This window comes from Equus quagga, chromosome 2 (assembly GCF_021613505.1).
Source record: "Equus quagga isolate Etosha38 chromosome 2, UCLA_HA_Equagga_1.0, whole genome shotgun sequence".
Classification (NCBI taxonomy): Eukaryota; Metazoa; Chordata; class Mammalia; order Perissodactyla; family Equidae; genus Equus; species Equus quagga.
In genome coordinates, this window is record NC_060268.1 from 159250806 (window position 1) to 159269923 (window position 19118).

Consider the following 19118-nt stretch of genomic DNA (forward strand, 5'->3'; position numbering starts at 1 on the left):
CGGGTGTCCCAAGCCTCCCTTCTGGTGGGATCTACATCTATCAGATTGCCGCCTTTTCCGTGGACCAGGATTATTGGACAAAAGAATGTCAAAGGTACCCAGTGATTCTCCAGGGTTCCAGACATAATTTCTCTTGTCTCCTTGTGGAGCAGCAACCCAATTTCCCTTTGGATCAATCACTCCTCCTGGGTCAATTGCCCCAGCCAGTGCTCTGACCTCTTCTGCCTGTTGGCTCATCAGTGTGAGGAACCTAGAACGATCCAGCCACTGTTCAGTGGACCTGTGACTGAGGTTTGAGACATACAAGTGAATTGATCCCAGATCAACTTGGTTTGGATGTACGTAAAATGCTTAGTTTCATTTCTTTAACAATTTTCTTAGCAGCCTTATTTGTAATAGCTGAAAACTCTGTGGTAGGCAGAATTCTAAGATAGTCCCAAGACATCTAGCCCCTAATATGCATACACCTTTTCCCGATTATTCAAACACTAATCTAGGTACTACTGTGAAGGGATTTTGCAGTTAGTAAGGTCTCAAATCAGTTGAGTTTAAGACAGGGAGACGATCTGGGTGGGCCTGACCTACTCACACAAACCCGCTAGTTCTGGGTCCAAGTCAGAAACTATGAAAGTTGGGGATTTGAAGCATGAGGGGGATCCGTGCATGAGAACTTCTCCACCATTGGCTTGCAGATGGAGGGAGCTACATGGCAAGGAATGAGAGGCCTCTAGGAGCTGAGAGCAGCCCCTAACAGACCCAGCAAGGAAATGGAGACTTCAGTCCCACAACTAGAAGAAAATACTTGGGGGTGGATTTTCCCCTGAGAGGTACCAAAAACGAGTGCAGGCTGGCTGATGCCTTGATTTCAGCCTATGATACCCTGAGCAGAGAAACATGTTCCCCCTGGGCCTGGACTTCTGACCTACATAACTAATACCAAGAAATGGATATTGTTTTCAGCAGCTAAGATTGTGCTAATTTGGTATGCCTAAAATACTTAGTTTTTGATGAATATAAAGGGCTTTAGCTCAGGACCTGGCATAAAGTAAGTTCTCCTTAAGTAGAAAGGGCTGTTGTCTGTTATCTAACTGAATTCTTTTTTATTTTATTTTATTTTTTTTTGTGAGGAAGATTGGCCCTGAGCTAACATCTGTTGCCAATCTTCCTCCTTCTGCTTGAGGAAGATTGCCGCTGAGCTAACATCTGTGCCAGTCTTCCTCTATTTTATGTGGCATGCCACCATAGTGTGGCTTGACGAGGAGTGCTGGGTCCGTGCCCGGGATCCGAATTGGAAAACTCTGGGCTGCTGAAGTGGAGTGTGCAAACTTAACCACTACACCACCAGGCTGGCCCCTGAATTCTTTTTAAAAAATTTTATTAGATTTTTAATCGAGATACAATTGACATATAACATTGTATTAGTTTAGGTATACAACATAATGATTTGATAAATGTATACACTACAAAATGATTATCACAATAAGTCTAGTTAACATCCATTACCACAGAGTTACAATTTTTTTCTTGTGGTGAGAACTTTTAAGATCTACTCTCTTGGCAACTTTCAAAATATACAATACAGTATTGTTCCCAATAGTCACCCTGCTGTGCATACAACTCAGAGCTTATTTTATAATTGAAAGTTTGTACCTTTTGACCACCTTCACCCATTTTCCTCTTCCCTCCCCCAAGCCTCTGACGACCACCAATCTGTTCTCTGTATCCATGAGTTCGATTTTTGTTTTTAGATTCCACCTATAAGTGACATCATACAGTATTTGTCTTTCTCTGTCTGACTTATTTCACTTAGAATAATGAGCTCAAGGTCCACCCATATTGTTGCAAATGGCAGGATTTCCTTCTTTTTTATGTGAATAAATATTCTATTTTGTGTGTATATACATATATATATATGTACACATATATATATATGTATGCATATTCATACACATCACATTGTCTTTATCCATTCATCCATTAATGGACACTTAGGTTGTTTCCATGTCTTGGCCATTGCGAATAATGCTACAGTGAACATGGGGATGCATATATCTTTTCATCTAACTGAATTCTTGTATCATCATTATAGGGTAAGTAGTTCAGATATTAATACAATTAATTATGTAGTTATAAGATTGAAAATAATTAAATCTATGAGGAAATTGAGTCCCAGGGAGGATGGTTGACAAGCCCAAAGACCCACAGCTTGTCAGTGCCAAAGCCGGGACTAGATTCCAGGTCTCCTAACCTCTATCCTGATGCTCTTATAACGTACCCACACTCCTTTAAAGTATTTTCCAGTTTCAAGAATTCCTGGGGAGGACAAGGTGACAATATCCCATCTGGGGCTTCTTCTAGAGGCATTAAGCAGAGCCGCTAGGCAAGCAGGGGCCTCAGCCTATCTGGATGGGGAGCCTGGTTATCTTGATTCTGTTCCTCATTGGGGAAGCTGCCACCAGCTGCAGCCACAGGAAGTTCTGGGCAGGTGTCTATAGGGGTTGTTGAGAAAAGATTGGATGCTGCTAGGGATGGTACCTGTCGCCCACAGGTTGCAAATGCTACTTATATTTCTAATTGTAGACAATTAGAATAATTGACTAACAATTGACTGTGCTCTCTTGCAGGAATGGATTGAAGCCCAACCAAGGGGTCCACAAAGGAAATTCTTCAAGGAATTTGTTCTCATCTATTTTAATCAAGGAAATTCCTATGCTAAAGGCCGGGATCATCCCTGTTACAGGTGATTGTGCGGGAACTGAAATCAGCTGCAGGGGAAGGGGTGATGGGCGGGCCGTTGCTAAATCTGGGCCCTGGAGCAGAGAGGAAACTGGGGCTTTGAGGCATTAAGCTGAGATTATTTGGAGTGAAAAGACAAAGGCAGGCTGGCTCCCTAGACACTGTTCCATCTGCGCCTCCACCACAGAGTTCTGACACAGGCAAGGCTGCCCCCTCGGGGGCTCTATTCGCGTCTGAAGAGCCCTAGAATATTCCAGTTGGAAACGACCTCACAAATCTGTTAGTCCAACCCTCTCATTGTACAGGGGGGAAACTGAGGCCAATCTGCGGTGACACAGCCACCAGATGGCAGAGCCAGGACCAGATCCGAGCGTGTAGCAGCAGATGGAAGACAGGCCATCTGCTGTGGAGGAGCAGCTGCTCTTCTGGAAGTTCTGGGCAACCCCTCTGTTAGTCTGGAGAGAGACTTTTAGACATCCTTGTTGGTTTTGACCTACTCATTGGGAATTTGCAATCATTTGAACCTGGAAGCCATAGATCTTGTGGAGAAACAGTTTGAAATAAGTAACATAGGTGGTAGGTAGTGAGTACAAGTAGAATGTACCGGCTTAGAATGGATTCAGAGCCAGACTACTCTGCCTCGGTTAAAATCTAACTCCACCGATTACTGGCCACATGGCCTTGAGGAAGTCACATCACCTTACTGAGTGCCAGGTTCCTCATCTATAAAATGAGGAATATAACGATTGTAGCTAGTTACTACTGAAGGGTTGTTATGAGGATTCGATGAGTTCACGCACCACACCTGGCATGTTATGAGTACCTAATGCATTAAGTATTATGAGTGACATTATTATTTGTGCAGGTCAGCTAATTGTGCAGCTGCAGGAAGTTGCCTCATTGAACTTACCACAGTCCGTGGATTTCTTTATGCAAAATATACATTACACTTAAATGCAAAACTAGGCGGCCTTCACCATCTCCTCTTACCTGCAAAGCTTTCTGAGGTAGTCAGGTGTTTTAAAAGATCATCAGATATTTATTAAGCGCCTACTATATACTTGGCTCCATGTTACAAATCTATCTATGAAATAAGAGAGAGATGACTTGGTTCTTGCCTTCAAGGACCTTGAACCTGCTGGGGCATTAAATGTCAGTGTGAGACAGAACATCTGGTGTGTTCTGCCCTGGGGGGTATATATGTGGGGTTTGGGTCCAAATCTTTCCATTAGCTTTTTAAAAAATAAATTTTAAATTTTAGAATAGTTTTAGATATACAGAAAAATTGTAAAGATATTAAGAGAGAGTTCCCGTATACCCTACATCCAGGTTCCCCTATTATTAACATTTTACGTTAGTATAGTACGTTTGTCCTCGGCAATGAACCAGTATTTACACATTATTATTAACTGAAGTGCATACTTTATTCATATTTCCTTAGTTTTTGCCAAATGTCCTTTTTCTGATGCAGGATTCCATCTAGGGTACCTGACTGCAGTTAGTCATCACATCTCCCTAGGCTCCTCTTGGTTTCTCAGACTTCTTTTGGATTTGATGACCTTGACAGTTTTGAAAAGTGCTGTGCAGGTGTTTTTTAGAATGTCCTTTGGGGGCAAACTAGTAACAGGTGCCCTTTTCTGATGGGCTGAGGCTGAAATATGAATTGAGGGGAAGAGACAGTTTCACCTTCCCCGGAGAGTAGACAGAAGGTTCTAGAGGTCAGAGGAGGGAACTAATCAACGAGGGCTGAGAAATCAGAGAAGGCTTACTGGAGGATGGGACTTGGGTCGGGCAGATTCAAGACTGTGGAAGGAAGCTCCAGAGAGACCATCTTGGCATTTCGTCAAAGACAGAGCCTATTTTCCTCCATGATGTTGATAACCACCTCTCTGGGGATGTGATGACACTGAGATGCCTCTCACTGCACTTGTCGGAAGTGTTTGTGTCTCCAGGGTGGGCAGGAGAGGAGGTCACTGGCTGGAGCTTGATGAAGGCTGCACCAACCCTGGTACGGCCTGCTGGGGCTCAGAGGGAGCTCAGGGGGACAGGCTGCCTGGTGCCTGCCAGGCAATGGCATTAATTAGGAGGCTGACAGCATTGATAGAAATATTTGGGACATAACACTGAGTTGTTTTTATATTATTTACTTACACAACATAAGTAAGTGAGAAAACTAATTAGCCTGGCTGGAATAACTGAGCCTGTGGAGGAAGAAAGAAGATAAAGGTTCAAGGTAAACTTGAAGGGACCATGAGGCCAGAAAATCTCCTTAGGATGTCATTCTATCCATGTGTGCATGCATGCATCCATCCATTCATCCATCATCCATGCATGCATCCATCAATTCTTCCATCATCCATCCACGCATGCACGCATCCATCCACTCATCCATCATCTATCCATCCATCCACCCATCCATCAAACCTCTGTTAAGTGTAGGCAATGGGCAGTCCACATCCTCAGTACACACTGAGCAGTCTTTACCTGGCCAGTCTAGCAGATTGACTTTTATGACCCATAGGACCCTTCTGCCTCCATGGTCAGCTGGTTAAACACCTCTTGCTTGAATTCCCACCCTGTACCAGGCCTGTGCCAGATCCCAGAGGGGATCAACCATAAGTATAAAGATGGCCTCATCCTCAAGAAATTATCCCTGTAAATGAGGAAACAGCACATCCACTCTGAAACAGTATGATGCAGTGCATGAAAATATTTGATGACATATTTAAATGTTTATAGACGGTGAGCAGTACTTAGAGGCCATAGGAGGTAGAAGGGTAGATAGCTCATATTACAATGGAGAGGTGAGCTTTGAAAGATTTCACAAAGTGGAATAAATGAGACATAAGGAGGGAGAGAAATAATGTTAACTGAGTATCTGCTGTGGCTATTAATATCCCCATTTTACAGATGAGGAGATGGAGGCATGCCAAGAGGTTAAATAACATTCCTAATGCAGCAGAGTATCTGAGCCCAGAAACTCTCAGACTCCAAAGCTCCTGCTCTTTCCACTGCTCTCTCTCTTTGGCCGAGGGTGGCTGGGAGGGCATTGCCATTATCCCTTGTGCAATTCCCTTCCTTTCCACGCACATTGGAAAGCCCAGCATCCATGCACCAAGTGCTGAGTAAATGTTTGTTCCATTATGAACTGAGTTTCCACTTCTGAATTGTTTTGATCCAACCAGTCTCTAACATCCATTGCCTAACACCCATGCTTTTTAGGCAAAGGAAGAAATGGGGGTGAAGTGGGGATATTTGGGATATTATTTTTATTGCTATCTGAGAATAAGCAAGGTCTTTTAAAGTATGAGATTGTTCCCGATCACAGCTGAGTCCTCTGTGGACTCCAGGAAAGCTCTTCTAGGATGTCTGCCATGACACAGGTGCCTCGGTTTCATAGGTAGGTGAACTGAGGCTTCCAGAGGTTGTTTTCCTTGCTGTTGGCATGAGCCCAGACTTTCTCTGGGTCTGGCCCTTCCTGGCCAAATCCCTCGTGAACCAGGGTCTCTAAGCAGTCCCTGGTGGTCCCTTAGAGACCCTACAGGAGTGTGTAAGTGGCCCTGCTGAGCGATGCTTCCTGGGGCCAGGGACCCCTTGGGGCTCCTCCTGGGCTTTCTCCGGCCCCCATGGCAAGCCCAGTCTGACCCAGAAGGGAGCGCGTGCCTCTGCCGTGTGCGTGACTCAGAATAATGAGGCAGTTGTCTTAGCAAGAGGAGACAAATAAATCACTAGGAAGAGTTTTCACAGGTCAGCAGGTTTGGGACTCAGATGCATTAATATGGGAAATTGCTTTTCCTTCTGAGTGGGGGTTTGGGGGTGGGTGGAGCTACCTGGTCTGGGTCACATTGTTCCATTTCCCAGAACCCTTCTGTGGGACCAGTGGGGAGTTCGTGTCCGCAGCTGCTCTTGATGCCCTGAAGTCCATCACGCGCCTGACTTGGAGACCTCCTGCCAGTCCTCGGCCCGCTGGAGGGGCTTCCTCCAGCCCGTCTCTCAGGGCGCCTGCCCTTTCCCGTCTCTCCGCCTTTGCTTGGGGTAGCTCCCCTGCTGCTCTGATGAGTCCGTCCTGCAGCTCACCTCTTCTCAGGCATCCTCCCAGCAGCCCTCAGGGACATCTCCTTCTATAAACATCCACACTTCCTGCCTTCATCCTTCACTTAGGGACCTTCTCAGAGCGCTGCTTAGCTGGTTTTGGTAGCGCCCCTGTCCCTCCAACCAGGTTGGACTTCCTTGAGGAGAGAGAACTTATCCTCATGGCCAAGCAGGGGCTCCGGGGTTAGACAGACCTGCCTTTGCTTCTGTGGCAGCTCTTCTCACTTTCTGCCTTGAGGCGGGATCCGGTGGGCACAGAGAGAGAAGGGGCTTTGGGTTCCAGATGGGGGCTGCCCTGGTTCTGCCACTTTCGCTTGGCGAACTTGGGGAGGGTCTCAAACCTCTGTGAAGCTCCTTTTCCACCCATATAATGGGAATAACCACAGCATTTATCTCATCAGGTGGTTGTGAGGACAAAGTGGGATAACGTATGTGCCTGGCACAGAGTATGAGACTCGGGAGTAAATGGCAGCCTGTGCTCTGACCACCAGCCCCTCCTGCCTGCCCTCAGGGCTGGGGTAGCGCTGCCTAACCGGGTTAGTTAAACCGACTCATGGAGCCGCAGGCCTCTTGAAAGAACTAAAGTCTGGTTCTTCCAAGGCCTTCTCTGAATGAAGAGTCTCCATGTGGGGCGGGGCAGGGCTGCTGGGCCTCACACACACACACACACACACACACACACACACAAACACACATGCACACACAGCTGCCTTTTGTCTTCCAAATTCTCCTTCCTGGTTTCTGCACAGGTGGGGCAAGGCTGGATTTTCAAGTAGTACCTTAAATGAGTTCTCAGGGATATCACTGAGACAGTAGAGAACAGAACAGTAATAAGAAAGAGCAGAAGGTTTGGAATCCGAGGCCCACAGCACTTTGTACGCCAACCACAGTCCTTTTCCTAGTGGGCCTCGGGTCTGGAGACCAGGGGTGGAGAGGCTAAGGGCAAGGCCCAAACCACCCCAGGCTCAGCGTTGGCTCCGCCATATGGAAGCTGGATGAGCTCGAGCAAGAGGCTCCCCGACGCTTTCTTCATGTGCAAAGCGGGGACAGCAATGGCGTGTGCATCGGAGGGCTGGTGTAGGACTTCAGTGAGGTCAGTCAGGCATGGTGCCCGCACAGGGAGCACATGCAGTAGTGAACGCAGCCATTGTCCTGAACAAACGTCGTCTGGTTTACTCACCTTCGCTCTGGCCTCTCCCACCAGGACGCCCTCACTTAGCTCCTGCTTTCCATCTTCAAGGAGCACTGCCAAGACGTCCCTGCTTCCAGGAGCTTGGAGTGAGGAGATCTGGCCTATGACTGACACCAGGTGAGCCCTCCCTCAGGGCCACTCACACCTCCCGCCCCAGCGTGGCCTCCCTGGCAGGTCCCTTCAGGATAAGTCCTTATCCTGAATGCCACCCAGGACCCCTCATCCATACATTCATTCAGAGGGAGGGGCTGGGGTGGAGAAGAGGGGGAAGAAAAGGGGTGCGAAACCATTCTGTTATAATGTTAACAGCCTCTCCCGCCACCTGGCAGCCAAAACAACACCCTTAGTGAAGAAATGTATTAATTTCTGGGCTTTCTGAAAGACTGGAGACAGCCATGCTGCAGCCACAGGGATGATGGCGTCCACTCACTGAGCATCTGCACGGCCACGCCTGCTTCTGAGTGACACTGTGTTTATCCTCCCAACTCCACGCAGTAAGTGCTGTCATCATTCCTGTTTCCAGGTGAGGGAACTGAGGCAGGGTGAGGGCCTGATCCTCAATAGCAGTATTCTACTGCTTTGCCTTTAGGATGGTTACCTATGCCCTCGTTTTAAAGGAAGGGGTATTGTAGTTTAGAGGGGCAAAGCTACCTGCCCAAGGACGCACAGTAGGAACAGAGCTGGATTAGGAACCTGTTTGCCTGGTTCTAGCCTGGCCTGGTTCTGTTTCAGAGTCAGAATGGTCTGCTTGAGCCCATGAGGCCCCAGGGAGATGGCGTGGGGTTGATTTCGTCGGTTCTGGGCCGATCCTCAAGAAGAGCCTGCAGGGAGATGCTGATCCTGGCAGCCGAAGATGAAGAGGAGGAGATGAGGGGCCAGCACCGAGCCTGGGCGTCCTGCCAGAGCTGCCAACACCAAGTTGCATTTTGTCGTCTGCTCCCTTTGCCTGATTTAATACAACCTTAAATAATAATGGGATGGGGGAAGGGGAGCGAGGGAGAAACATCCCAGCCAAGATTCTGTGTAACAATCTCATCAAACCTGGCATTTTCCCTTTGCTATTTGAGAAGCAATTTCTCCTCTGATGTAAACATTTTTTTTTATGATTCCAGGCTGAGCGGCACCAGGAGCTGCTGCTCGGTGCTTTCCTCCAGCTCCCTCTGGTCCTTGAATGGAGGCAGAATGGGGCCTGTAACCATGGCAATTCTCTAATGTTCTTCCATAAACCATAAACATAGGGTGAGTCTTCATTACAGCTTCATCAAGGAGAGAATAAAGCTTTCCCGGACTGGGGCAGGGCAAGGTGGTGGCAACAGGGGAGGGGAGGGGAAGAGGAGAGAGTCCAGATTCTTCTTTGCCAAAGAGATGAATTGCCTGAAAATTGGCTCAGTCCAAAGCATGTGTCCAGCAATTAAACAAGATACAACCCCAGGACATGTGCATAAGGGGTGCTCCTTAAATATTTGCTGAAGGCGGGAAGAGAGGGAGGTGAAGAGAGTGATGTGGAGGGGAGAAGATTTGGGGAATGGTGAAGAATAATGATGTGTGGCCAGATGGGCCCATATTATGAAAGGATTTCAAGTTCTGTAACCTAACAGGCTTCTTGGAAGACTGAGATGATGTGTGGATTGTCCTATCTGAAGGCTGACATGGCGTCCCAACTTCCATGTATCTCTGGTGCTGGGTACGTGGTCTCTGAGTTGTCAGCATCAATAAGTATTTGTTGAATAAATAAGTAAATGAAGGAATGAGTAGATCAAATAGTTCAACTTCTTGAGAGTGGTCCTAATTGTATTGAGAATATAAACAACGAAAGCTATGAATTTGTACTGCAAAATTATATTCATGAAAATACACATTTTATATGTCGTTGATGGATGCTTACAGACTCACTGATAGCCATGCCTAGACTCCACAGGGAGAATTCCTGGCCCCCTTAACTGTTATGTGCCCTTGAGCATTTGTGAAGTTGGATCATCCGCAAGAGAAGGGTCTACTATGCTGCCTTGGTTTCCCCAATGGAACTGAGAACAGGTGGTTGTGAAGAGGCAATCTGGCTCCTAATTTCCAGGTTTTGGGAAGATAATCAGGGTTCACCCAAACCCTTTGGATCCCGGGGGCTTCATGAGAAATTCTACTTCAGACACCTGCATATATAGAGAGAATTCAGATCCTCTTCCAGGAAAAGGCACGAAATGTGAACTCTGACCAGAAGCACTCAGCATTCCTGTTGCCCTTGAGGCTGCCATGTTTGTGCTTTCCTCGTTTCATGTGGTTTTGGGTATTACAAACTTGTCCTGCTGATTTCCCACAATCGCCAGCCATGCACCCGCACACATGTGCAAACGTTCCTCATATATTCTGAGAGCTTTAGGGCCTGCCCAATCTGAAAGCAGAGAACTATGTTCCACTCATCTTCATGTCCCCAGGGCTTAGCAGAGTTTGGGGGGTCCCAATACAAGCTTGGATTATGACCTCTCAAGTCCTCTTCAGCACTGTCATGCTGGGAATCCTGCACCCTCTGTGCCCTCGGAATCCAGTGGTAGGAAAGCAGTTTATGATATAAAAGAACAACATTAGATATCACCATTGATCTGGGTTTCTTGCTGTTGGCTGGGGGGCTAAGGGTCCTTTCCTTTTTTACCCATCAAATTCATTCTTGTGCCTAAGATGCTCCCTCTCCTGAAAAATATTCCTCGACTTTCACAGACAGAATGTGTCCCTTCCTCCCCCATTCCCAAGCTCTTTGCCTCATATTCAAATGTCACCTCTTTAGGGACTCACTTGTTTCCTTTATTGGGGTATAAATTCCTGGAGGTTGGAGACTGGCTCTAACTCAACTTGGTATCCCACAGTGCATTGCATGTATGGAAACTCAGCAAATGTGGGACTTGGTGAAAAGCAGATGGTTCACTTGTTGTGGGAGATTGGGTTACCCCCTCTATATCCAGGCCCCATGCCATGTCACTCTGCAGTTCCTCTCACAAAGGTGGATTACATGTCCTTGACCTTTGACGTTGGGTTTGGCCATTGGACTTGCTTTGGTCATTGGGATGCTAGCAGACATGGTGCTAGTGGAGACCTGGGATATGCTGGTGTGATTGACTTGTGCTGAGTCACCCCTGGCCCCAGGATAAGGATGAGAAACATACAGAGCAGAGCCACCCCAGCCAACTAAAAACTTGGGAGTGAAAAATAAATGCCTATTGCTGGATGCCACTGGGATGTGGAGGCTGTTTGTTATGCAGCAGCAATTGTTTAATAAAATTGCTATCCTAAAATGTAGGCTGGAAAACATAGATGGCCTTGAGGGGTTAGTTGTTTTTAAGGGATGACATGGACATTTTAGAAAGAATGGAACATCGAGGAATGGCTTAAAGTAGCGATTGGTTATTCTCCAAATGGAAGATTGAAAGGAGGCGGAGGAGGTGTAAAAGGTTTCCCAAACATCTTCCTCTCTAAGCCGAGTCTGTTGCTGTTTAAACCTGAGTGATGACGGCTTTAGTGGGAGGGAAAAAGAATTGGGCTTCTTTGAAAAGTGGCACATTTCCCTCATGGTTACAAAAGCTGTTGTTTTCCATCGCTGACTTCTGTGAGTAACTCTGAGCCTAAAATACTGGCTGCGTGTGCACGCTAGGGTGTGTGGCTTTCAGACAAAGTCTGACTTGGATGCCTTTTAGAAAGTTGGACTTTTCCATCATTCTGTCGTGGGGTTCCTTGGCCAGCTCATGGCATTACAGGTGGCATAAGGGATGGGACAGAAGAAGTGGGGGAGCCTAATTGCGTTTCCACCCTGGCCTGTGGCGTGAGAGTTTTCACACAATGAGCTTGCGTGAAATCTTCAAAATCTGGAGGTGGCCAGAGCATGATGGTGGCCAAACTTCTCACCAACGTCTGGTCCACAGGAGTTCTCCAGGGAACTGGAGCCCGGTGCTGGGGAGAGGGATTGGGGCACAAAAGTCATCCTGCAGAGCCGTGTGGTGACCCGTGGCTGGGACAGCAGTTTTCATTGAAACTATTTGTGTCAAAGCAACTCCTCATCCTCTGCTCTCATGGAGATTCTGATGGCATCTCAGAGGGTACACAGGCATTGATAAGTATTCACACAAATAAATGGAAATTTGTAACTGTGACAGGTGCTACCCATGTTTGCTACACAGGCTTCGAAACCTAACAATAGTGGTATTTGACTTTGGGACATCAGAGGTGGAAGATGATTTCTGAAGCCCCAACCTGCCACTTAAAAAAAGTCTTTGTCTTATCAGGGCCATAGCTACTCCATATGGAGCCTTTGCGAGAATTAGAAAAAGGCATCCTGTCTAGCAGGAGCCCTTGTGTGGTGAGCAACCTGCAGGAGTGTACAGAGTGGCCCTGTTTCTCAGCCTCAGGGTCTTCCATTCTTCCTCAGTTCTCAGCCATGTTCCTGCAGCTTTGAAATGTGGGTCTAGACCTGCTGTCCTGGCTTATGTGGCCAGGGCATGCTGAGCCACACGTGTTAGGCACCTAAGGTCTGCAAACTAAGTGTGCACTTCTATTCTAAGTGCAAAGGATAAAAGATAATGTTGTAAGAGCATCTCCCTCACTGTACAGAACATGGAGCTCTTCATTTTAACTATAATAGACCCAGCATCCTGATGAGTGGAAAAAAACGTACTTTGTGTTGTGTGATCTGGGTGATTGCTCAGTTTCTCTTATTTCTGCCCTGCCCAGATTGATGTTGGGAAGTATGGGGCGGGGGAGCTCTCTCAAAGCATTAACATACAGGAGTTTTCAGACCTGTGTGGTTTCCACAGTGACGTCGCTTGCCCACCTATCACCGCTCGTCTCGCTGGCACTCAAGGAGGAGGAGGGCAGAGGCTCGTGGAGTTCTCAGGCTCTGGAGTCCAGTAGGGATCCTGACTTGGCTGTGCCTTAGCTCTTCCTACCAGGGGCACCCGGTAGCTGCCATGCCCTCCATCTAGGCCCTGGACCAGCTGGCCTATCCCCAGACTTTGCAGGGAGTTCATTTCACCCCTGCCTCAGAGGGCCTTGCAGAGGGCCAACTGATTCTCGACTTGGAGTCTACACTACAGGTGAACAGAGAGAGGCCAAAGAAGGCAGCGCACAGTGGGTTCCCTCAGCTTGGAGAGGATGAGCCCACATTCTAGAGCGTCCCTACACAGTCATTTCCTACCAGAGTCCCAAGCACAGACCCACTCTGTCCTCAGCATCTCTTTCAAAGTTCTTAATATGGTACGTCAAACTTGCAATGGCCTTTCCACTTGGCTTCCTGCCCCTAATTTCCTCTCTCCGAATCCATCCTTTGCATGCTGCTGCTTTCCTTATCTTAAAACAAAGCTCTGATTATGACACATCCGGCTCCCCCTTAAGTCCAAACTCTTCAACATGGCAGCCAACAAGTTCTTCATTCCTGGCCCCAATTCACCCCATCAACTTTGTCTGTCAGCTCATGGTCCCTGCATTCTAGGTGCTGGCCTCCCTCAGCTCCGGCTACTCCCCAAACACACTGGAAGCTCTCACACTGCCATGCCTTTGCACTGTTCCTCTCACCCGGGGTTCCCTTTCACACTGCCAGCTGTAGACATTCTTCTCACCCTTTCAAGGCCCAATTCAAATGTCATCTTCTCTAGGCAGACTTCCATAAATACCCCCGTGGGAATTAACATGTTGTTTCTGTGTTACAGCCTATGTCACTGCCTTTATTTTTTCGGCTATTTTTCTTTCTAGTTGAAAAACTTGATTCTTTGAGGTCTAGAAAAGAATCTTGGTCATCCTCGTTAACGTGCTTGGTGTCTTGCAGTGACTTTCTACAGTGGGTCCCCCACAATAGTGACTGCCGTCAAAACCATAGACTAGAGAAGATGTGTTCTTGCACTGGAGGTACTGATTGTCTGGTTGAGGAAACAACACACAGGCACATAAAATGTCGTGAAAACCGTGATGAAAAGTGAGTCAGCTATGATGGAAATGCAAAATCGTGCAGCTGCTGTGGAAAACAGTATGGTGGCTTTTCAAAAAATTAAACATGGAATTACCATATGATTCAGCAATCCCACTTCTGGATATATATCCAAGAATTGAAAGCAGAAACCCGAGCAGGTATTGTACCTCTCTGTTCATAGCAGCATAATTTACAATAGCCAAAATGTGGCAGCAACCCAAGTGCCCATCGATGGATGAATGAACAAAATGCAGTATAGACATACAATGGAATATTAGCCAGTCTTAAAAAAGAAGGAAATTTTGACATGTGCTACAAGATGGACGAATCTTTAAGACGTTATGCTAAGTGAAATAAGCCAGTCACAAAAGGACAAATACTGCACGATCCCACTTATATAAGGTACCTAGAGCAGTCGGACTCAGAGAGACGGAAAGCAGAATAGTGGTTCCAGGGGCTGGGGGAGGAGGAGTGGAGAGCTACTGTTTAATGGTGAAGAGTTTCAGTTGGAATAATGAAAAAGTTCTGGAGATGGGTAGTGGCAATAGTTATAAAACAATGTAAATGTACTTAATGCCCCTGAACTGTACACTTAAAAAATGATTAAAACAGTAAATTTTATGTTATATATATTTTACCACAATGAAAGAAAATTCAAAACAATGAAAAGAATCAGCAAGTACAAATAACACTCTGTATACAAATTGGCCACAGGCTCAAACGTCTTTGGTTAGTAGTGCTGAGGTGGGTTTAAAGGCCAAGAGGTGGGGGTTCCAGCAGAAATGTTATGAGCTATTTGGATTCTGCCTAAGAGAGAAATGAGTGAGGGGTCTTCTGAAGTCATGCCAGCCTTGGTTGGCCGTTCCCTGTCTGAGGCCCCAGAGGCTGACCATAAGGACCACTTGGCTCCAGTCCTCTGTCTTCCAGATGGGTCTGGCCAGTGGGAGGGGTCAGCAGGTAGTAGGAGGGCAAGGGGCGAATGAGGTCAGAGACTCTCCTCCTGCCAGTGTGGCAGTGGCTCTGGTCCTCTACTGCCATCACCTCTGAGTACCGGGTAGCAAATGGGAAGAAGGGAAGGAGAAGGAAGACTTACTGGAAGTTTCCCACCACATTTCTGTTACATTTCATGTGATCAGAACCCAGCTGCCTAAGGAGACCAGGCAATGTAGTCATTATTCCTGGAGAGGCTGTGTGGGAATAAATCTGAGGGTTGTGCTTCTAAGGAAGAAGGGGGAGTGGCTCCCGGGAGTCTGCTGGTGGTCTCTGCCATGGAGCTGATTAAAGCCCCTTCATGATTTGGGTGGACAGTGTCAACTGTGCCTTCTTACTTCTCCCATCACTGGGTGTCTAGGCTTGGGTCTCCTGGGGGCTTGGCTGACTTGGGCCCCTTCCGTATGCTGAGTGTAGAGCAGGGGACCAAGTGCTCAGTCTCACAGGGAGAAGGTAAAGAACCAGAGCAGACCCAAGCACAAACTTCTTAGATCAGGAAGCTAAAAGTCCTACTTGCAAGCTTGCTCCTATCTCTCCTCTTAGTTATGATGGGATATAGGTTGCCATGGTGATGGAAGATGAGGGAGCAGATTGTGGATGCTGAGGCTGCTTTCACTTACACATAAAACTTTGTAAAGGTTTCCTCCAAGGAGCTGGATTTGAGATAAGGTGAAGCCTTCCCCTGGATGCCAGAGGGCTTGAAAAGTTTCCCAGGTTTGCCTCCACCAAACAGGTCTTGCAAGAAGCTGATGCCATAGACTGGAGGAGTCGCACAGCATTCCAGGAGGAGGAGTGTTCTGTGTAAATCCTAAAACACTGGAGCAACTGCCAGAGCTGTCCCGCTCTGGAGTTGAGAGTCAGAGCAAGAAGAGGGGTGGTGGAGAACACAGCCCAGGGAATGGCCCCGTCCCCTCCTCAGCAGCGGAGGGCAGATGGAGAGCCCAGACTCTGGCATCTCCTGGGCTTGAGTCCTTGCTCTATCATTTTCTAGTTATATGTCCTTGGGATAATTTCTTACCCTCTCTGAGCCTCTGCTTCCTCATCTGTAAAACACGGGTGATACCAGATTCTGCCTCGCAGGACTGAGGGAATTACATGAGGGAACAAATGCGCACCACGTGCTTAGCCCAATGTCGGGCACCCCGTGTGAGTTCTATAAATGCTGGTTATCTTAACCGGGGTTTCCAGGTGACCTAGTCTTGGGGTACCTTAGTGCACAGAGAGTTACCGTCTTTCTGGGGGAATTAAGAAGCACCTCAGGAGTGAGGGAGGGGGTAGGGATGGAGGAGGGGTGCTGTGGCAAGCAGGTAAGGAGCCCCGGCCCCTTTGCGCCTGAATTATTCATGGAAACGGGCTTTGAGTAATTGGAAGCCATTTTTCATTATCATTGTTTCCCTTAGAAATGACTCCGTTGCTAAAGTCTGAGGCAGGGAAGTATAGTTGATTCAGCTTAGATTGCTTTCTTAAAAACTGCTTAGGGATGGCCCCAAACCACCGCCTTATGTTGGGAGGTGTGAATGCAAGGGCACATAATCCCATCTCGTTAATTACTTCCCAAAGTGAAAGAGGAGAGGAGAGGGGAGGGAGGACGAAGGGGAGGGGGGAAGGAAAGAGGAAAGAAGGAGGGAGCGGGGCTGGCAGGACGGCTCTAGAAGGACCTGGGGCCTGGCAGATGTGGGGTCAACCTTGGGGAGGAGGTTCCATCTGTCTGCCCTGACAGGGGGCTCCAAGGGGCATCTCCCCATCTGTCCCTGTCTCCACTCCGACATTTTGTCCCCATTGAGGCATAGGGTATTGAAAAAAGACTCTATTCCACCATTGGGTTACCTTGGGCAAGCCCTGTTCCTTTCTTGGTGCCCCAGTTTCCTTTTCTGAGAAATTCTGCAGAATTGTTATGAAGGTTGAATGAGATAATGGACATGTTTTGCCCAGGACTGTGCATGACCTAAAGGAGACTTTGAAAAGCTGTTGGAACAGCCTTCCTCCCGTCCAGTACCACTCAGTGGAGATCCAGCCCTGGAGGTTAAGCTTTGCCGCTTTTCAAAAGGCAGAGGCAGGTGCCCCTGGTAAGGGGTCATGCCTTTAATCATAATAAACTGGTCATCGCTGGGGCAGGAGGGGGCACTGGTGCTTATGTGTGTTGGCGGTGGGCAATAGAGGAGGCGAGGGTAGAGAGGCGGGAGGTGCTGAGGAAAGAGGGAGAAGGGCGCTTATAGTGGAGGCAGGGACAAACCTACACGTTGACCCTTTTGGCAAAGGCCAGTCTGAAGATACACATGTATGCATATGTGCACACAAACACACGCACACACATACACGGACTCATAAACACGCATGCACACCCACGCACGCATGCATTTGCCCAGTCTGGGCGTGTTATGAAGCCTTCTCGGACCACTCACCCCCATCTCCCTGCTCCAGCCCAGCTGAACCTGCTCAGGGCAGATGCATTCCTATCTGAGATGAGATGGAAGCAAAGGTGTCGTGTGTCAGTTTCTGGGAACCTTCCTTAAGACAGGTGGCACGTGCCCTCGGCTGTAATTTAATGGTCATCCGAGAGGTTTGTGGGGATTACTTCTGTCTCTCCAGCGAGTTTGAAGCTCTCTTAAGGAAAGGAATGCCTCTTCTATGTCACATGCCCTCCCTCCCACCCAGGGTCAAGCATGGGGCTCTGGATGGCGTCAGACTGCAATACTCCACAGGCCATTGATCGAGTGACTGATGTAAGCAGACACCATCCAGTGACATGTTTTGAACCTGGCCAAGAATTCATCCTAGGGACCATCTGAGTGAAGGGAGTCCAGCACTGAAGAGAACAAATTGATCAAATTTGACAAAAGAAGACCAACAGGGGCCCACCCTCACCCCATTCCTAGAAGCAGCCCTAGGCCTGGGGATCTGCGTCCATTTCTATGCCAATTCTCCCCATTCCATTCCATGTGACAACTTCATTTCTAGATTCCCCAGTCCTCCCCTCACCCCCCTTCCTCACAGAGGAAGAAGGTGAAGAGGTTGTGTATGCTTAGTAACCCTGGTGTTGGCCACTTGATGTCTTTGCCTGCAGAGGGCAAAGCCTTACCCCAGCAGGATGGACATGGGGGGCACTCAGCACCTGGAGGTCCTTTCTGGAGCCCTTGCTCTAGAAAATCTTGGAAAGGCCATGTATCACACTAAAGCAAGGCCTTTGGGTTGTATGTGTCTGGGTGCTCTTTGCTCCAGACAAAGGTTATCATACCTTCCCTTCCCTCTGCATGCAACCAAGATATGGGCGCTTCCCACCCAGACAGCCCTGGGTTAGCATCCCAGGGCTACATCTGAGCTGTCACACAGCCTCCCTGGGGGTGGATTTTGCTCATCTGTGAAATCAGGGCCCTAGGGAAGACTTTGTTCTGGATGATCCTCCTTGCTAAGTGATTCCTTCCCTCTGCCATCCTCCAGGACTTATGGTCACCCACAGCCAGAGAGGATGCTTGGCAAGTGTATGGGCACCATCTAATTAAACTTCTTGTTACCCGTGGTAGAGTTTATTGATTGTCCTCCAATGTGTACTTTTCCTGTCTTTCACAGAACATCTGATTTTTGTCTGGGCACGTGTCCAACCAGAATAAAGACTACATTTCCCAGCCTTCTTTGTGGATAGGTGTGACCACATGACAAAGTTCTAGTCAGTGAGATGTAAGCGGGATTGATATTTGTCAGCTTAGAAGCACCTTCATTAAGAAAATGGGCACAGGCCTATTGCCCCTTCTTTTTTGTTTCCCTCTCTTGCTGCCTGGAAGACATAGATGTGATGGCTGGAGCTTTAGCTGCTATATTGGACCATGAGGATGAGGCCCACACTCTCAGAATGTTGAAGCAGTGAGCTGTCAGGAGCTTTAGTTCCTGAAGATTTTATGGAGCAGGACTGCCACACCAGCCTTAGATGTCCCACCTTTGAACTTGGATGTAAAAGAGAAACTTAGGCAAGCCAGCTCATCTTATACTCGCAGCTGAACCTAGTTACAACTAATCCATTAAGAACTCAACACATTCTTACCCCTAAGTACTTATTATAATCACCTGGAGGGAAGTTTAAAAAAATAACAATGACTCCCACCCCACCCCTCAAAAGACCTGGAGCCTCTGGGAGAGGCGTCTGGGCAGCAGCACACTTTCATTTTCCCAGGT